Raw genomic sequence first — 19490 nt, 5'->3', positions numbered from 1 at the left:
GTCTCTGCCCCTCCCCCGCTCATTCTTTTTCCTTCTCTCAAAAATAAATAAAACGTTAAAAAATAAGAAAGAATATTTTGCGTTTAAAAATCTTTCTAGGGGCGCCTGGGTGGCTCAGTCGGTTGAGCCTCTGACTTCGGCTCAGGTCATGATCTCACGGTCTGTGAGTTCGAGCCCCGCGTCGGGCTCCGTGCCAACAGCTCGGAGCCTGGAGCCTGCTTCGGATTCTGTGTCTGCCTCTGTCTCTGACCCTCCCCCATTCATGCTCTGTCTCTCTCTGTCTCAAAAATAAATAAACATTAAAAAATTAAAAAAAAAATCTTTCGAATTTATTTTATAACTGGAAGTTTGTACCTTTTAATCCCCTTCCCCTCTAACCTCTCCTCTGGCAACCACCGGTTTATTCTCTCTATTATTTTTATGTGAAAACAAACCAGAATATACTTTAGAGTAGAATGTTGCATCTGAATGAACTCTGAGATAAAACCAGAAACTTCAAAGAAGTTTTATGTTCAAGGGTGGGGTGGGGTGGGGTGGAGACACGCTTCTGGTTCCACCTCCTACCTTCTCGTGGGGGGGAAAGGTTGACACAGCTCTGAATTAGTGTATAAAGCACAACCTTGACGATGCCTCTGCCCCTCTCGGTGATCCTGGGGTTTTTCCTCTTCCCCTGCCAGCTGCATACAATCCTTCCCTTACGCCCCTTCCCTGCCATGACTTGGCCACCACCTTGTTGCTTGACCTTCAGTGGGTCACCTCCACTCTGGGCTTTGGTTTCCCTCACTTGTAAGAAGAGGGATTGGACCAGGCGCATTCCAGGTGAAACATTCCAGGACTAATCAACTAATTCACATTAAGGTGTAGATGACTGATAACAGCTGAATGTATTACCTGTCTGGTGGGTGGGAGTATTTTAAAAGATGCAGTTTCTCATCCTAAAAGAATGAACGTGCATGGTGCAATTTCAGGCAGGGTCACGGGTGGGTGGGGATGATATGGGGAGAGGGGGTGCCTCCCCTGACATTTCTCCAGTGATCACCGGGGTGAGGGGGGCACCGCTCCAGTCAGGGGTGGGGTCTGCCCCGCGGGAATGCGCCTGTTGGTTTCCCTCCAGAACTTACACCATCCTCCTCCCTCTCTGGCAATGGCAAGAGCAGGGTTTTGTCATACCGAAAACTGCCTCATCAGGGAAACCCACGTGTGTGGCCTAGGAAGCTACCCTGTCCCCTGGGGCAAGGGGTGCGGTGGGGGCGTTCAGCAGCCTGGCTTCCAGGTTCACGGGTCAGTTCTCATCCTGGGCAAGCGAAGAGGCCTCGGTTGGAGGGCGATCCGCTTTCTGCCAGAGCAGGTGGTCCCGCCACACCTGAATCCAAGACATCTGTGTGTCACCCAGGGAGAAAGCCTGTGCTGAATGCTGTCTGGTTTCATTTTCTGTAGGAGGTTTGATTTGGCTTCTGAATTTTCAGGGAGGGCATGAGAGAGGGTGTGGCCTGCAGCCACCATTAGTCCATCAGAAATAGGAATGTGACTCTTGATCTTGGGGTTTGTGAGTTCGAGCCCCATGTTGGAGGTAGAGTTTATGAAAGAAAGAAGGAAGGAAGGAAGGAAGGAAGGAAGGAAGGCAGGCAGGCATTTATTTTTCTGGTTGGTGCATCTCCTACAGCTCCCTCTGAGGCACCTGCTATCTGGGCCTCCCTTCAATGGAGGCAGTATGGAAGTGTGTCTGTGCTCCAGGCAAGAGAGTGGTGGGTAGGAATGGAGACCCGGGGTGATGGTCAGTGGTCCCTACTCTGGCAGCAATGCTAACTAAGGGGCTCAGACCAGCCCGAGGATCGACGTGCCTCTCTCTTCATGAGAATCGCCACCATCCTATCCCTTCCTCTTCTCTAGAGCAGGACAGCTTCTCGAGACCTCTCAGTGCTTTGGCCATGAGCCTCAGCATGGAACACACAGAGCTCTAGACCCTCCCTGCTCAGAGTGTAGTCTGAGACCAGCAACATTAGCTCCACCCGGGAGCTGGTTAGAAATGCAGACTCTCGGAGGCACCTGGGTGGCTCAGTCAGTTGGGTGTCCAACTTCAGCTCGGGTCATCAACTGACGGTCTGTGAGTTCAAGCCCCGCATCGGGCTCCGTGCTGACAGCTCAGAGCCTGGATGGAGCCTGCTTCAGATTCTGTGTCCCCCTCTCTCTCTGCCCCTCCCCCATTTATGCTCTGTCTCTCAAAAATAAAATAAAACATCTAAAAAAAAGAAAAAGAAAAAAAAAAAAAAGAAATGCAGACCTCAGTGCCCATCGTAGGCTACTGAATCAGAGTCTGAATTTTTACAAGATACCAAGCTGATTACATTAACAGACATTAATGTTTAAGAAAAATCGGTCTTGATGATGCATTCCTTGGGGAGAGAGGCAGAAAGAAATATAAGCTCCCCACGGCGGCCTCCTCGGAGAGGAAGACTTGCCCACAAACCTCAATGGAAGGAAGTGAACGCAGAGGAAAAGGCTGAGGAAGGCACTCCAGGAAAACATGCTGAAATAGGCAGGTGCCTTTAACGTTTTTAGTTTAATTTTAGTTTTATTTTTAATAGGCAATTCACTTACACCGTTAAGATTCTAAAGATGCAGAAAGGTATGTCAGACACTTTCTTTCCCACACCTGTCTCCCAGCCACTTCCTGTCTGAAAAGCAACCTATGTTACTAGGCGAGAGGTATAAGATATTATGCAAATGAACCCTGTGTGTGTGTTCTTAACTCACCAAACCCCCTTTAAAAAATTCAGCTGCTAGTTTGCCATACACGGTGTCTAGACCTTGCTTTTTCCACTCAATAGCTCTTGGAGAGCATTCCCGTATCATATGGAAAGAATGCTCCAGATTGCATTTCAGCTGAATGTTATTCCAAAACGGGGTTCGAGCTCATGAACCTCGAGATCATGACCCGAGCCGAAGTCAGATGCTTAACCGACTGAGCCACCCAGGCGGTCCCCTACTTAGGTATTCTCTCGGAGCCTCCGACAGGAGTTCGGAGACCCAGGGTCACCCCCTCTGGGCAGTTCCACCTCCTTCTCCCTCCTATCCCCCTTGCCCATAGCTTTGGCAGAACCCTAATCACATGATAATATTTAGGCAAAGACATGAGAACATCTGCTCTTGTGTCCTCTCGCCACGTCCCGTCACAGTGCATAGTAGGTACTCAGCCGACATGAACTGTATTGAATTGACCATCCCTGAGAGAGGAATTCTCCAAATACTGCTGCCTGATCCTTCTAAGGGCAGAGACCCCACTTCCTCAAACACTCATTCTGCCTTTGAGAGCCTGTATCAAAAGGTTCTCAGCTGAAGCAAGGTCTGTTTGCCGGTGACTTTTCCCTCGGGTTCTAGTGCATCTTCTAAAACAACATAGAAATTTAGTCCCTTTTACAGATACTTAAGATACTCATCTGTCTCCAAACCAAATACTCCCAGCTCCCTGTGGGTCCTGGGTCCAGATCCTTCCCCTCCAACTTTTTCTTCCATATATTTTTTGGTTTGTAATATCGCCCCCCGCCCCTCTTTTTTTAAGTAAGCTCCACACCCACCTTGGCGCTCGAACTCACCACCCCAGGATCAAGTCTCATGCTCCGCCGACTGAGCCAGCCAGACGTCCCTGTAATATTACCCTTTTAAAAAGTGATGTCTGGGGGCGCCTGGGTGGCTTGGTCGGTTAAGCATCCGACTTCGGCTCAGGTCATGATCTCACGGTCCGTGAGTTCGAGCCCTGCGTCGGGCTCTGTGCTGACAGCTCGGAGCCTGGAGCCTGTTTCAGATTCTGTGTCTCCCTCTCTCTGCCCCTCCCCTGTTCATGCTCTCTCTCTGTCTCAAAAATAAATAAACGTTAAAAAAAAATTAAGAAAAAAAAAAAGTGATGTCTGACCCCTACACACTTATTAGAATGGCTCAAATTAAAAGACAGGCCCTACCAGTACTGGCAAGGATGGGGAGCACCTGAAACTCTCCAGCTGGGTTTGCACTGGGAACATAAAATGAGACAGGTACTTTGGAAAAGAACTGGCAGGTTTTTTAAAAAGTGAAACATACAGGCTAGCCATTCAACTCCCAAGCTATTTACCCAGAATAAATTAAAGCGTTTGTCCGGGGCTCCTGGCTGGCTCTGTCCATTAAGCGTCCGACTTCGGCTCAGGTCATGATCTCGAAGTTCACAAGTTCAATCCCTGCATCGGGCTCTGTGCTGACAGCTCAGAGCCTGGAGCCTGCTTTGGAGTCTGTGTCTTCCTCTCTCTCTCTGCCCCTGCCCCACTCGAGCTCTGTCTGTCTGTCTCTCTCTCAAAAAATGAATAAACATTAAAAAAAAAAAAAATTGAAACAGAAAACCAAAAAACAAAGTGCACAAGGAAGCTCTGTGGGATGATGCTTGTACAGGTTTATACATATGTCAAAACTTATCAAATTGTATACTTTATTATTTTTATTTTTTAATTTTTAAAAGTTATTTATTTTGAGAGAGAGACAGGGAGAGAGGATCCCAAGCAGGCCCTGTGCTGTCAGCGCAGAGCCCAACATGGGGCTTGAACCCACGAACCATGGGATCGTGACCCGAGCCGACATCAAGAGTTGGTCGCTTAACCGACTGCGCCACCCAGGCGCCCCTATATTTATTTATCATTTTAAAAGTAGGCTCCACACCCAATGTGGGGCTGGAACTCATGACCCTGAGATCAAGAGTCACACGCTCTACCGACCGAGCCAGCCAGGCGCCCCTCAAATTGTATACTTTAAACACACACGGTTTAGGGGCGCCTGGGTGGCTCAGTCGGTTAAGCGTCCGACTTCAGCCAGGTCACGATCTCGCGGTCCGTGAGTTTGAGCCCCGCGTCAGGCTCTGGGCTGATGGCTCAGAGCCTGGAGCCTGTTTCTGATTCTGTGTCTCCCTCTCTCTCTGCCCCTCCCCCGTTCATGCTCTGTCTCTCTCTGTCCCAAAAATAAATTAAAAAAAAAAACGTTGAAAAAAAAATTTTAAACACACACGGTTTATTGTATGTCAACGATACCTCAAGAAAGCTGTTTAAAAAGCCTGCTATTTGGAACTGGTCCCACCTTCTCGATGTCACTGACTGGTGGGGTGCACAGAAGGGTAGCTGGCTCCCTCAATGTGGTCACTGTGCTTTGTGGTAGAGCCCGAGGTCATGTGAGCTTTTTCAGGAGTTATATTGCCGCTGTCTGAGTTCAGCAGCAATGCCAAGATTTTGACGTCATGAACATTAGAACCAGGTCTCCTCTAGCTTTACCATGCGTGGTATCAAGGTCACTTACCCCTTTCGTGTTCATTTTGTTGGCGTAACCGAGTAGGAGATGGCAGAGCATGGTGGAAAGGGTATGAACTCCGGGGTCAGGTTCTTTTGAATGGAAGCTCAGAGTGGGTAAGTGACTTAGCCCCTCTGAGTCTCACTTTCCTCATCTGTAAACGGGGTCACGATTTCTGATCTCACGGAGGGGCAACAATTAAATGATACAGAAAGGCACTTAGCACCGTGTGTGGTCTGTTGAGGTGTCCGATGAAAAGAAGCTAATTTTGTAGTTGTGTCACTCCTGCCTGTCACAATAGTTTAAATCTTGGTTATGTGTATGCCAGACTTCTCAGAACATAACACGCTCTCTGTGTTTGATTACCAGACCCGCACATCTTTATTGGAGCGTCTAATACAAACACCGAGATGAGCCGGTCAAAACCAACCCCATGGCGCACCACCGCTAAGTTTCCTCCAGCTTGATCTGCATTCCTTGGATTGAAAGTAATGAGTTTGGCCCTGCATTTAAAAATTTTATTTATTTATTTATGTTTTAATGTTTGTTTATTTTTGAGAGAGGCAGAGACAGAGCGTGAGTGAGGGAGGGGCAGAGAGAGAGAGGGAGACACAGAATCTGAAGCAGGCTCCGGGCTCCAAGCTGTCAGCACAGAGCCTGACTCGGGGCTCGAACTCACGAACCGTGAGATCGTGACCTGAGCCGAAGTCGGACGCTTAACTGACTGAGCCACCCAGGCGCCCCTGGTGACGTTTCTTTAAATACAAAAAGGTGGGGGGGCCTGGCTGGTGCAGTCAGTAAAACATGTACTTCTTGATCTCTAGGTAGTGAGTGCAAACCCCACCTTGGGCTTGGAGCTAAGGATAAAAAGGAGAGAGAGAGAGAAAGGAAGAAAAGAAGAGGGGCGCCTGGGTGGCTCAGTCAGTTAAGTGTCCGACTCTTGGTTTCGGCTCAGGTCATGATCTCACTGTTCATGAGAGAGACTGAGCTCCAAGTCAGGCTCTGTGCTGACAACGTGGAGCCTGCTTAGGATTCTCTCTCTCCCTCTCTCTCTCTGCCCCTTCCCTGCTCTCAAATAAATAAATAAACTTTAAAAAATAAAAATAAAAAATAAAATACAACTGAATGCAACATCAGAAATATATTATATATATGTATATATGTGTGTATATATATATATGTGTGTGTGTGTGTGTGTGTGTGTGTGTATATATATATATATATTTCAGTTCCTAAGTTGTACTTAGCCATAACCGGGGTGCTGTTTCAATAGCCACAGGTAGCTAGTGGCTATCGAGTTGGAGAACGCAGATATAGAATGTTTCCATCAGCACAGGCTCTTGATTTGGACAGCATGCTCTAGAAAGATTAGGGAAAAGCCCAAGTGGGTCAGTTTGTTTGTTTATATCCTGACTTGTTCCTGAAAGGATCAGAGGCTGCCGAGGACAGCCCGAGGCCATCAGAACGGTGCCCTCTGGCCGGAGATGGGAAGGTTGACATGTGGGCTGAGTCATGAGTGGAGTAGCAGAGAGAAGCCAGGCCCCAGTGGAGCACTGACCTCCCCCCAGTGGAGCACAGAAAGGAAGTGGGCGGGAAAGCGGAGGTGGGCATGTCATGGGAGTGAGGGTCAAAGGACAAGGCCATGAGCTGTCCGATGTTGAGCAACGAGCAAGCTTCGGGAAAGAAGCTTGTTCCTCTCAACAATATATGCTTATCTGACCTGTTTAATCAAGGAGTCCCCGGTGCCCTTCAGTTCTCAGATACAAATTCCAAATTCCAGCTAATCAGATGCAATTAAGGGATATTGTTGGTCGGGCGCAAGTTCTGACTTGCAGCACTGTGGGTAGGATGCCAGGCCTGGGTCCGCGCTCACCACCCGCTGGCTGTTTCAGCAGCCGTTGCTGGAGGCAGCAGGGCCGGGAAACATCCCCCCGGTGGCTGATGAGAGCGGTGTCACGCAAGGGAGCCAGGCCCCGAGTGGTTTCCTGCGGCACTTTTAAAGCGCAGATACACTCTGGGGATGGGTTCTTTGGGAGGGCAAATCAGAGTTTTTTACCTGTTCACTAAATTTGACTTTTGCATTAAACTTGTTTCTTGGGATTAAAGATGAGCCAGACATATGTGACGACGACTTTAAGTTTTGTTGGGAAGTTCAAAAGCATCACAGGGTGGGATGGGGTGCCATGGGGAGCCGTTTATTGCTTAATTTGAGATAACAGATTCCCATAATCTTTACTTTTACTTTTGTTTTGAGGTGTAACCGACTTAGAGCAAAGTGCAGTACACTTTAATGTACAGCTTGGTGAATTTTTACGTACGTAGGTACCTGTGTAATCTCCACCCGGATCAGGATACAGGACATTTCCAGCACCCTGCAAGGTTCCCTCGTGCTCCCTCCTGGTCTATTCTCCTCCCCAGAGGTAATTGATACTCTGATTTCTACCACTGTCCGTTTGCTCTGCCTGTTCGTGAACTTCATAGAAACAGGATCGTATCCTATCTGTGTCTGTGTCTGGCTCCTCCTTTTACTTGTAAGCCGACGACACTTTTTTAGGGAAAATTTTGTAAATACAGATCTATAATCCTTTACCTAAAACCATTGGGGCCAGATGGTTCAGAATTCAGAATTTTTCATGGTTTAGAAAGGTGTCATGAGGGGCACCTGGGTGGCTCAATGGATTAAGCATCCGACTCTTGGTTTCAGCTCAGGTTGTGATCTCACGGCTTCATGGGTTCGAGCCCCACATCAGGCCCTGTGCTGGTAGTGCGGAGCCTGTTTGGGAATCTCTCTGTCTGCACCACTCACCACCCCCCCGCCCCCACCCCGGCCCTGCGCCGTCTCTGTCTCTCTCAAAATAAATAAATACACTTAAAAAAAAAAAAAACGAGGGGCGCCTGGGTGGCGCAGTCGGTTAAGCATCCGACTTCAGCCAGGTCACGATCTCGCGGTCCGTGAGTTCGAGCCCCGCGTCGGGCTCTGGGCTGATGGCTCAGAGCCTGGAGCCTGTTTCCGATTCGGTGTCTCCCTCTCTCTCTCTGCCCCTCCCCCGTTCATGCTCTGTCTCTCTCTGTCTCAACAATAAAAAAAAAAAAAAAAAAAAAAAAACACGAAAGAAAGAAAAGTGCCATGATGGATTCCCTTAACACTGTATGTTACAAAATACCCCCAGCAGGGTGTGGGGCAGTACCTGGTAAACATATAAACAGTTCTGAGCCAAGTCCGCCAACATTCACACACTAAGTGGTGGAAAGAGAAGCCGTAAATGGCCTCACATCAGTGGAGGCTCGTTTTGCTGCCAAATGAGTTCACGTCAGGTCAGGCTTTGCTTTGTAGTAAAACGACTTATGATAAAAATGGCTTTATCATACAGATTTCAGCAGTTTGGGGATTTTGAAACTGCGAGTAAGGGAGAGCGGACCTGTTAGTTCCCAGCAAGCCATCGGCCCTGTGGGAGGCAGACTTATTGGGTAGCGGGAGGATCCGGTGCTGATAGAAGGTTGCAGAAAGCAGCCGCCCCCACTGGACTGTGTTCACGCTGGGTCTGCCGGGACCATTTCTCTCGGTCAGGACGATCAGGCAGTCCACGCATCAACTGCTGACACAGAAGGCACACCTTTGCCAGGTGCCTGTGTCTTTGGGCATTCTTCTGGGATCCCGATCTTGGCTTAGATTTTCTTTTTCTTTCTTTTTTTTTTTTTTTTTTGAGAAAGGGAGAGAGAGAGGGAGGGAGAGAATGAGTGGGGGAGGGGCAGAGAGAGAGAATTCTGAGCAGGCCCAGCGCTGTGTCAGGCTCCCCGCTGACGTAGCGCAGAGCCCAGCGTGGGGCTCAAACCCACGAACTATGAGATCATGACCCGAGCCGAAAGCAAGAGTTGACGCTCGACCGACTGGGCCACCCAGGCGCCCCAAACATGGTCTTTCATGTGGCCAACAGTCCTACTGCTTGGAATGTTTCTGTATAACAAAGGAGGAGTATGAGGACGGTCATCGCAGAATTATTTGGAATAGCGATAAATTGAAGGGATATTGAGATAAACTGTTGTGTTCTCTGCAGCCCTATGAAGAATGTTGCAGAACAGCATTTCCTGTATGATGTTCCACGGACCCAAGCCTCAAGAAGATTCCTCAAGGGATTTCATAGTGAAATATGTTTAGGAAATGCCAGGCTCCTCTTGATGATTCACAATGTACATTAGTAAATTAAAGACTCTGAGAAATTCTCCAGGAAAGAAGCCCATTTCAGTTGGCATAAGTCAGTACCTCCCAAACAGGTGGGGAAGGACTCTGCTCTCAATAGCAAAATGGCTCTGGGGTTCCGTGGGACCAGTTTGGGAAACACTGTGATAGCCGACTCACGAATAAAGGGCTGAGTGAAAAGCACAGGTTCTGAGAATCTCCGCAGCATGATTGAAACTAACCAACCTATGTACATATTTGTATTTGGAAAAAAAAAAAAAAAAAAAAGTCTAGCAGGACACATTCCAGAACTTTAACAGTGGTTGGGGTGCTGGAATTATTAGGTGATTTTTATTTTTACCTTTTGTTTTCATCTTTTAGCTTATTTGGGTTTCTTTCTTTTTTTAATTAATTAATTAACTAATTAATTTAATTTTTTTTTTTTAATGCTTGTTTTTGAGAGAGAGAGAAAGAGAGACAGTGTAAGAGGGGGAGGGTCAGAGAGAGGGGGGAGACAGAATCCGAAGCGCGCTCCAGGCTCTGAGCTGTCAGCACAGATCCTGACGCAGGACTCGAACTCATGAACTGTCAGATCATGACCTGAGCCGAAGTCGGATGCTCAACCGACTGAGCCACCCAGGCGCCCCTAGCTTATTTGGGTTTCTTAACTGCTTTTAATCACTATGTATAACTTTTAAAGTTAGCCAAAAAGAAGACGAAGAAGAAAGAAAAAAGAGAGGAGAGAGGAGAGGAGAGGAGAGGAGAGGAGAGGAGAGGAGAGGAGAGGAGAGGAAAGGAGAGGAGAGGAAAGGAAGAAGAGGGAAAAAATTGCCACAGATCCTGGGACAGCCAGGGAGGCGCGTCCACAGCGCGGCTGCACCTAGACTTGCTGGGGCCTCCAGCTCCAGGAGAGGCCAGGCCCTTATTTAGGCAGAGACATCCCAAGCTCGCATTCCAGTGGGAATCCTTCCCAGCGCATTCCTCCTCTGCACGGCCGCATCCAGCTGCAGCCTGGCTCCTCCCTCCCAGGGCCTCCCTCTCCTTTGGTAGCCGCCACTGGCCCAGGCCAGGCCGCACATCTGGACCTTGTTAGGGGCCGCCGGCACCAAAGCCGGCACATCTGGCCGCCTCTAAGCGAAGCTCGCGGCGGGGCAGCAGAGGGGAAGGGGCACGTCAGGACAGGGCCGCCCGGCGCGCTCCGAGGCATCTGGAAGTGGGAAGTCGGTGGGCGGCTGGCCGCAGACAGTGCCCTGCCAGGCAGGCCGGCCCTGGCCTCCAAGAGCCAGCAGGGTAGCGCCCTCACTGGCCGGGCAGACAGAGGCCCGCTGAGGCCTTCCCAGGCTGACGGGGGCAGGCCCAAGGAGAGGCAGGGCCTCTGGACCCCATGCATGGTGCTCTTGCCCTCAGGGAGGCCTGGGCTGGGTCCTGGGGGGCTGCTGGGACGGGGAGCAGAGGGTAGTTTCAGGACACTGCAGAGAAGGAATGCACAGGGACAGGGACTGCCTCTATTCCTGGTGGCCAAGACGTGGGGCAGCCGGTTGGAAAGCAGGGTCTTGTACATTAGGATGGAGAATCCGCTCGTTTGAAATGAGAAAGGAAGAAGGTGCAATGTGCCGTGTTGGAAGCAGAGCGTCCCCATTTCCTTTTTCTTACACTGGGACATGACCAGGTCCCTGGCTGTCCCCGTGTGGTGCCATTATTTGTCCCCTTTGGGGCCTGTTAATCTAAGGCTTTACCAGCCCTGCCGATTCTTTCCTTGAGACAGCAGCAGCCGCTCCTGAGATCCTTTGCAAAGTAAGGCAGAGATAGAACAGCCGATCTAATGAAACGGAAAGCCCATCAGCTCAGCCCTTGTCCCTCCCTTTTGTCCTGTGGCCTTGGACCTTGCGTGGCTCCCACCGGGATGGTCCCTGTGATCACAGGAGCCCCAGTTTCCCCTGCCTCTTCTCTCCATCTCCCCACCTCCTCTCCACCCGCCGGCCCTGCCCATCACAGTGAGTGGCTCACTCATGGGCCCACCCACACTAGGGTCCTTGGAAAAACTCTCAGGAAGATGTAATGGGATGGGTGCCAGTTGTGAACCTAGAAGCCAAGGGCTTCTAACCAAACACATAGGCTCCCAAATCCCACCACTTATCCCTCTGAGCACCAGTTTCCTCTTCTCTGAGAACAAGATCTCTTAGAGAACTTTTTTTTTTTTTAATGTAAACAATTTTTTTATTATTTATTTATTTATTTTTATTTTAATTTTTTAAATGTTTATTTGTTCTTGAGAGAGAGAGACAGAGAGACAGAGACAGAGCATGAGCAGGGGAGGGGCAGAGAGAGAGGGACACAGAATCCGAAGCAGGCTCCAGGCTCTGAGCTGTCAGCACAGAGCCCAGTGAGGGGCTCAAACTCACGAGCCACGAGATGATGACCTGAGCCAAAGTCGGACGCTTAACCGAGTCACCCAGGCGCCCCAAGTTTTTAAAAATTTTAAATGTTTATTTATTTTTGAGAGAGACAGAGAGAGCGCCAGCAGGGGAGGGGCAGAGAGAGGTAGACACAGATCTGAAGCAGGCTCCAGCCTCTGCAATGTCACCACAGAGCCCAATGCAGGGCTCGAATCCAAGAACTGTGACCTGAGTCGAAGTCGGACACTTAACCGACTGAGCCACCCAGACGCCCCTCTTAGAGAACTGTTTTAAGCTCTGCATCAGGCTCTGTGGTGACAGCTCAGAGCCTGGAGCCTGCTTCAGATTCTGTGTCTCCCTCTCTCTCTGTGCCACTCCCTCCCACCACCACCCCTCCCCCGCTCATGCTCTGTCTCTCTCAAAAATAAATAAAAACGCTAAAAAAAATAAGATTAAAAAAAGAAGTATTTGATCTGTAGATTTCCACAAAATTTACAGTTGAAAAAGTAGATTCACGTACCCAGATTGTTCCAAACATTCTTAAAAGTTTTCTGAAAACTGAGTTATCAATTTTTTTATTTAAAATCATATTAAGTTAAATTAAAAATGTAGCTCCTGGGTTGCCCCAGCCACTTTTTGTTTTTAATTTTTTTGGTGTTTATTTATTTTTGAGAGAGAGAGAATGTACATGCCCCAGCGGGGTAGGGGCAGAGAGAGAGGGAGACAGAGGATCCGAAGCGGGCTCCATGCTGACAGCACAGAGCCTGATGTGGGGTTCGAACTCAGAGAACTGTGAGATCATGACCTGAGCTGAAGTTGGACGCTCAACCAACCCAGCCACCCAGGCGCCTCCTTTAATCATTTTATCAAGACTTTTGTGCCCATCGACTGCCAGGTGTAATAGAAGGAAGCAGAGAAAGGCATTGGTCTGGAAGGAAAAAATTAGGAGGAGGGACCAGATAAGGGGACCCTAGGTCCTTTAGCCCCTCCATGTGCTAGGCTGCCACAACACGGGCCCCTTCGCCCTCTCTTGCATTCAGTGCCCTGACAGTCTTCAGAGCAGGAACTGGTACCTTTGTGCACAAGTGAGGCAGCCAAGACCCTGAGAGTTGAAGCAAGGGGGAGGCAGGAACCCTGGGTTACCACTCAGCCACTGTTCGCCATATTCTGAGATCTAGGTGCTTCCTCCCGACCCCCAGCCTCAATTTCCCCAAATGGGTTACGTAAATGAGAAGGGGGTTGGTTTGGGTTACTGGGCCCATCGGAACATTTTAGAATTATTCAAATAGGGGACATTTGGCCGGCCCTCACTTCTCGAAATTTCCACAATGCTGCTCTGTAAATGAACAGATAGGAGAGAGAAAGAGAACTTATCTTTCAGTTCACATGTAGTTTGTAATATTTGTGTCCACAGGTTGGGACACCCTCTCCCAGTCTCAGGGTGCCTAGGAAACCTAATTAATTATGGAATTATGGAGCGCTGCTTGTGCTAATATAGAATCAGGGCCGAGGGAGTTAGGTGTCTCAGGGGATATTTATAAAGAGCTGTGGCAGTCTGGTGAGTCACTGCTCTGCTCTCCAAGAGGACGCACCTGCCTCCCAGGAGGGGAGGCTGTCGCTCACTGGTCAGGCCCCCTTTCCTGGCCGGGCTGGGGACACATGCCATATTTGGGGAATTCCCCCCCCCCACTTCCCCAGGCTCCCCTGGGACACTGATCAATACAACCCACTCCCCTTTCGCCTTTTAGCAGGATTTCCCAACAGCCTCCCACTTCCCAGACTGAGGCGGTGCTGTCCGTCACCGTCATCGATGATGCTACGGCCTGGCTGCAACCTGGGAACAGCTCACAGCAGAGGGACTCCTTCTGGGAAGGGTTTCTACGGTCAGGCCCAGCTGTGCAGCCAGGCTCTTGAGCTGCTTCCATCCAGGGCTGCTCATTCTTCCGGGATGCAGAGAAGCAAAGGCCGGAGAGGAGAGGGGAACTTCGAGCCTCTTCTCTGTGCCAAGCCCTGGCCGGTGCACTTGGCATCGCTTAGCTCACTGAAGTTTCACAATAAGCTGTGTGACATTTTACACACTGGACAGCCAGAGAAACTGAGACTTGGGGAAAAGCAGCTAGGAAGGAGCACACAGCTAGAAAGTGCTAGAGCCGGGAGATGGAACCAATAGAAAGGAGAGTAGATTTAATCCCAAATATATTTATAATTACATTAAATGTAAATGGACTAAATGCTCCCAACCAAAGGTACAAATTGTCAGAATGGAGACAGGACAAACTCGCTGGGGTTTACAAGAGATACATCCAAAACATAAAAGATTCAGAAAGTTCGAGGGACCCGGAGGCTGAAGCAGGGGTCTCTGAGGCTGCAGGAGATGATCCTTTTCCCTAACCCGAGCCCTCCAATTTGTCCCTTTCTTTGTCTTGGCTGCAGTGGTCCCATGAGCGTGTGGTTTAACGGGAGACATTCAGGCACTAGCATTAAATGAACAAACCATGTGACCCCGGACTTTCTTAGGTGATCTGAGATTCAGCGTCCTCCCCTGTTAAATGGAACAATAATTCATACCTAATAAGGCTGCTGTAAGAGCTAGAGAGAACTTGTTCATGGCACCTGGCACCAGAACTCTTACTATGCTTATTTTTTCTTTATGTTTTGATAATTTAAATGTACCTATGTAATTGAAAAGACTCTACGGACGGTCCCTGACAGTCTGATAAAATATTAAAATCTTTTCCCTGTGCGTTTTTGCTGGGGCTGGAGCATGGAGGGCTCTTCCTTCGAGGCTGGGAAATTTAAGGGGAGCCAAGAGGTAACTCCAGGATGCCTTCTTCCTGTTTGTTTGCAAGTCTGACTAATCTGTTGCTCTGTCTTTGATTAGGTCACACTCTTGCTCAGACCCTAACCTTGACAGTTTCCTACAGTCTGTGTGTCAGGGTCCCTCCTGTCTCCAAAGCATCTAATCGCTTGCTTTCTGCCCTCTCCTCCTGACTATGGACTCACCCCTGCAGGCAGGCAACTGCTCAGTCCTTCCCTGCACCCTCCTTCAAGACTGGCAATGTCTCCCCACGGTCCCCACCACGGCTGCCTCTCCCCCTTTGTCGTCGCTCTCCCTTTTCTGCAATTCTGAATTCTGAAAGCTCTAAAAACCAGACGTTAAAAAATAAGCCTGATATAAACTGATTTGGCCGCAAATCTGGTCTGCCTGCCGTGAGGTTATTTAAAGGCTTTATTCTGTCTCTTACTGCTCGTACATTTCACCACAGAAACTTCGCTGTGTTTAATTGAGGGTGCTGCCCCAGACCCTGCCGGGATGTTATGTAGGGTCAGCATCTGCATCACGTGACCCTTCTGAAATCTGGAAAGCTCTGAAAACCCACGCGTGTTCTGACCCCAGGCTGCAGTAATGACAGCCTGAGGGCCCACCCTCTGCTTTATGTACTCACCACTCATCCTGGTTACAACCTGGAAGTGGGCATGAGCCCCTCCCTTTCACAGATGAGGATACGTAGAGCTGAATAAGACTCAGTCCCTGCTCTCCTCACACTCACGCGCGAGAGCTCTATCTGTACCTGACTGGGACATCAGGTGGGTGGGTACCATTATTATCCTCATATGACTGTTAAGGAAATGAGCACAGAGAGGTTAAGTAACTTGCCCGAGGTTACACAGCTTAGAAGTGGCAGAGCCTGGATTCGAACCCTGTGAATCTGGCTCCAGAGTTCATGCTGTTAACTAGCACACAACACACACCTTGGAGAGACGGACCCTCTCGGTGCAACGCAATGAGACATCATTGCTGGCAGGACGGGCAATACCAGAGCACTGAGGGGAGGACTGGGTACCTTTTTAGCCCATGGTGAATCTTCAGGGTAGCTGGAACTCTTCCCTTTAAAAAAATATTTTTTTAAGATTTTATTTTTAAGTCATCTCTGTACCCAACGTGAGGCTCGAACTTACAACCTCAAGATCAAGAGTCGTATGCTCCACCAGCTGAGCCAGTTAGGCACCCCTGGAACGCTTCCCTTTAAACACCCAAACCGGGGTGCCTGGGCGGCTCAGTCGGTTAAGCATCCTACTCTTGGTTTCGTCTCAGGTCGTGATCTCACAGTTCATGGCATCGAGCCCCACATCAGCTCTGCACTGACAACACGGAGCCTGCTTGGGATTCTCTCTCTCCCTCTCTCTCTGCCCCTCCTCCACTTGTGTATGCACACATTGCCGCACAGCCTCTCTCTCTTTCTCAAAATAAATAAAAAAACATTTTTAAAAAATCTTAAAACCCCACCCAAACCATTATCTTCTTTAGGAGCTCTTTCTGCACAGCTTAGAAGTGGCACAGCAACGAATTGTATCTTACTGCTACATAATTTAACCTTGTCTTGATAACTCAAGGCCATGATTATGATTACTGATGTTTGTTACTATTCTGAGACCTCAGTTCTCAAACTATCAGCCAGTTTCTCATAGCTGTTCTTATGCTTGCTTCCAAGAAACGGTGGGCTGGGAATTCAAGTGACCAGCCTTGTTAGAATTATGTATAAAGCAAGGGTACATAGGTGTGCAGTGAGGCGAAAGCTTTTTTTTTTTTTTTTTAAGACAAGTGTGCTTTAGCTTTTGTGCATGGAATTTATGAGATTCAGTTTGGTTACTTATTCACATATCTTTCCTTATTTCCTGGTTCCTAGATGTGTTTTTGAGAGTTGAGGGGCCTGGATAAGCCTCCCGTATATCTGATTTCAAACTGGAATGTGATCAGATTCCCAGGGAAATTTTTTTCAAAGCTGCCTAGAGGCCCATTCTAGACCCTGAAGTGGGACGTGGGCTCTGCGTTTTGAAAAACTGCATTGGGAGCCACGTGTGCTTATTGAGCACCTCCTGTATCCTCCACGCACTGGGCACTATGGGCAAGGAAACCCGTGAGCCCAGTCCTCATGCATTACAACATCCAGTTGAGTAGACGGATTGAAACACATGATGTCAACTAAGGCTAGCTCACTTTCAGAGGGGACTGGTGACAGTGGTACGGCGGTATATGAGGACATCGCCACTTGGTGTGGTGCGAACAGTTTGGATGTGGAGTCGGCAAACTTGGCCCTGGGTATCTGCCCCCTGACGTGTCAGCAGACTCGTATCATCTGTGAATGTCAGTTTCCTCGTCTGTAAAGTGGGGATAAGCCACTCTCCCTCCCAGGGTTGTCATGACAAGGGACTGCCTGGGAAAGCACCATGCAAACTGTAAAGTGCGGTCCAGGCATGCTCAGTGAGACTCCTGCAGGCCACAGGGAACACTGACCCACTCTGGTTACTCCCCGTCATGAGGCTTCATTGTGAAGCTGTGCAGGGAAGGTAGGAAGCCCGGGAGGCGGTCCCAGCAGACAGAGAACAGCTCTCTGGAACAACTGGGTCCTCGTTCTGAAGTCCTTGGATGCTGACACCGAACCTAATGACGGACTCTCTCCGCTAACGTCTTCTGCTGCCTCCTGGCTTCCGCCACTTGGCTCCAGTCCACTGCCTTCTCCTCGAGTAGCCCTCCCCTTCTGCCCACTCGATGGTTCTCTAGTGTTTAAGCATCCCTGCGAGAGGGAGCTGGCTGGGTAAGCCACTGTCCGATACAGAAGGGCCCCACTGGGCAGGGTGTGAGTGCTGGGCTGCCCCTCCCCCAGGCCCCTCCTGCGTATCCAGCCTGTAAATGGCTGCTTTGTGTCAGGCCAAACCTTGGCTGGGACAGTTGTGGCCAGGGTGTGGGCTCCTATGGCCCGGCAGCGTGAGGTTGTGCCTGTGGGGGCTGTGGCTGCAGCTTGCCCTCAGAGAGAACCGTGCAGACTGTCCATCGGAGAATGTGAGCTATTTTTATAGAAGGAGGACAGCACTGAGGCATTTAAGCTGGCCAGCAGACAGCACCTGCCTGTCATGTCTCACGTGCCACGCAGTGAAGGCCAGGCACAGCCCATGGTGTGCGATCTGGGGAGGCTGCGGTGCCCTCTGTCTCCGTGTTCTTCAGGCTTCCCTGGTGGATGACCCCCTCTTCTCGGGGGCCCCTGCCCCCACACACTGGCCGGTGTGGCTACGCGTGTTCCCCGATCCTGTGAGTGGAACCTGCTTGTGGTACTTCTCCACGAAGTTGTTCACCGCAACACTAGATGTGGCAGAGAAAAGTTAGAACCAGCTCGTATGTTCAGCGGAAAGGGGACTAGTTACCTGTACTGTATTGGGGTATATTTATATGAGAGTGTGCATGTATGCATTAAGAGTTATGTGATCAAAGAATATTTAATGATGTGGTAAAATGTTTTTTAAAAATGACAATTTCAGGGGTGCCCGGGTGGCTTGGTCAGTTAAGCATCTGACATCGGCTCAGGTCAGCGATCTCACAGTCTGTGAGTTCGAGCCCTGCGTCCAGCTCTGTGCTGACAGCTCAGAGACTGGAGCCTGCTTTGGATGCTGTGTCTCCCTCTCTCTCTCTGCCCCTCCCTTGCTAGGTAGCTCGCTCGCGCTCTCTCTCTCTCTGTCTGTCTCAAAAATAAATAAACCTTAAAAAAATTTTTGAAGAATGACAATTTCGGGGCAGCTGGGTGGCTCAGTTGAGCATCTGACTTCAGCTCAGGCCATGATTTCATGGTTCGTGGGTTCAAGACCCACTTTGGGTTCTGCGCTGACAGTGTGGAACCTGCTTCAGATTCTGTCTCCATCTCTCTCTGCCCCTCCCCCACTCGTGCTCTCTTTCTCTCAAAAATAAACATTAAAAAAGTTGTTTTTATGCCAATTTGGCATTCTTTATATGTGCGTATGCAAATGTGTTTGTGTGCATTTATCTAGACATATATAATTTACATAGAAAGAAGTAGAATTTTATTTTATTTTTTTTCATGTTTATTTATTTTGAGAGAGAGAGAGAGGGCATGTGAGCAGGGGAGGGGCAGAGAGAGAGAGGGAGAGAGAGAATCCCAAGCAGGCTCCATGCTCAGTGCAGAGACCAACGTGGGGCTCGATCCCACGAAGGTGAGATCATGACCTGAGCTGAAACCAAGAGTCAGACATTCAACTGACTGAGCCACCCAGGCGCCCCCAGAAGAATTCTATATAAAAAAATGTTGGTAGGTATAGGAGCAAATTTTATTTTGTTTTATTTATGCTCTTTTTCTACATTTTCTTTTTTTTTTCAAAAAAAATTTTTTTTTACATTTTATTTATTTTTGAGAGAGAGAGACAGAGCACAAGTGGGGGAGGGGCAGAGAGAGAGGGAGACACAGAATCCGAAGCAGGCTCCAGGCTCCCAGCTGTCAGCACAGAGCCCGATGTGGGGCTCGAACCCACGAACCGTGAGATCGTGACCTGAGCCGAAGTCAGTTGCTTGACTGACTGAGCCACCCAGGCACCCCTCTTTTTCTACATTTTCTACAACAGATGTGTTATTTTATAATCAGGAAAGAAAACCTAATTATCATTAAACAAAAACAACATGCAAAGCCATTTGGTGGCTCAGTCAGTTGAGTGTCTGACTCTTGTTCTCACTCTGTCGGCTCAGGTCGTGATCCCAAGGGTCGTGGTGGGATGGAACCCCGCATGGGTCTCTGGGATGAGTGTGAGTCCTGCTTAAGATCTCTCTCTCTCTCTCT

At 49.2% G+C, this 19490-nt stretch overlaps 1 long non-coding RNA gene across 1 annotated transcript in view; it reads left to right on the top strand.

Annotated features, from left to right (window-relative positions):
- The window catches only part of LOC121029373 (uncharacterized), a 16770-nt gene extending 7088 nt beyond the window's left edge, over positions 1 to 9682 (top strand). The window contains exons 4-6 of the long non-coding RNA XR_005789698.1: positions 5668 to 5786; positions 7553 to 7718; positions 9354 to 9682. This is a non-coding gene — a long non-coding RNA (uncharacterized LOC121029373). The remainder of the gene's footprint in view (positions 1 to 5667; positions 5787 to 7552; positions 7719 to 9353) is intronic.
- The last annotated feature ends 9808 nt before the right edge of the window (positions 9683 to 19490 follow it).

The sequence above is a fragment of the Herpailurus yagouaroundi genome, unplaced genomic scaffold (assembly GCF_014898765.1).
Source record: "Herpailurus yagouaroundi ecotype Mexico unplaced genomic scaffold, PumYag 139, whole genome shotgun sequence".
Classification (NCBI taxonomy): domain Eukaryota; kingdom Metazoa; phylum Chordata; class Mammalia; order Carnivora; family Felidae; genus Herpailurus; species Herpailurus yagouaroundi.
The sequence above is the reverse complement of the archived record's forward strand: the minus strand, read 5'-3'. Positions and strand labels throughout refer to the sequence as shown.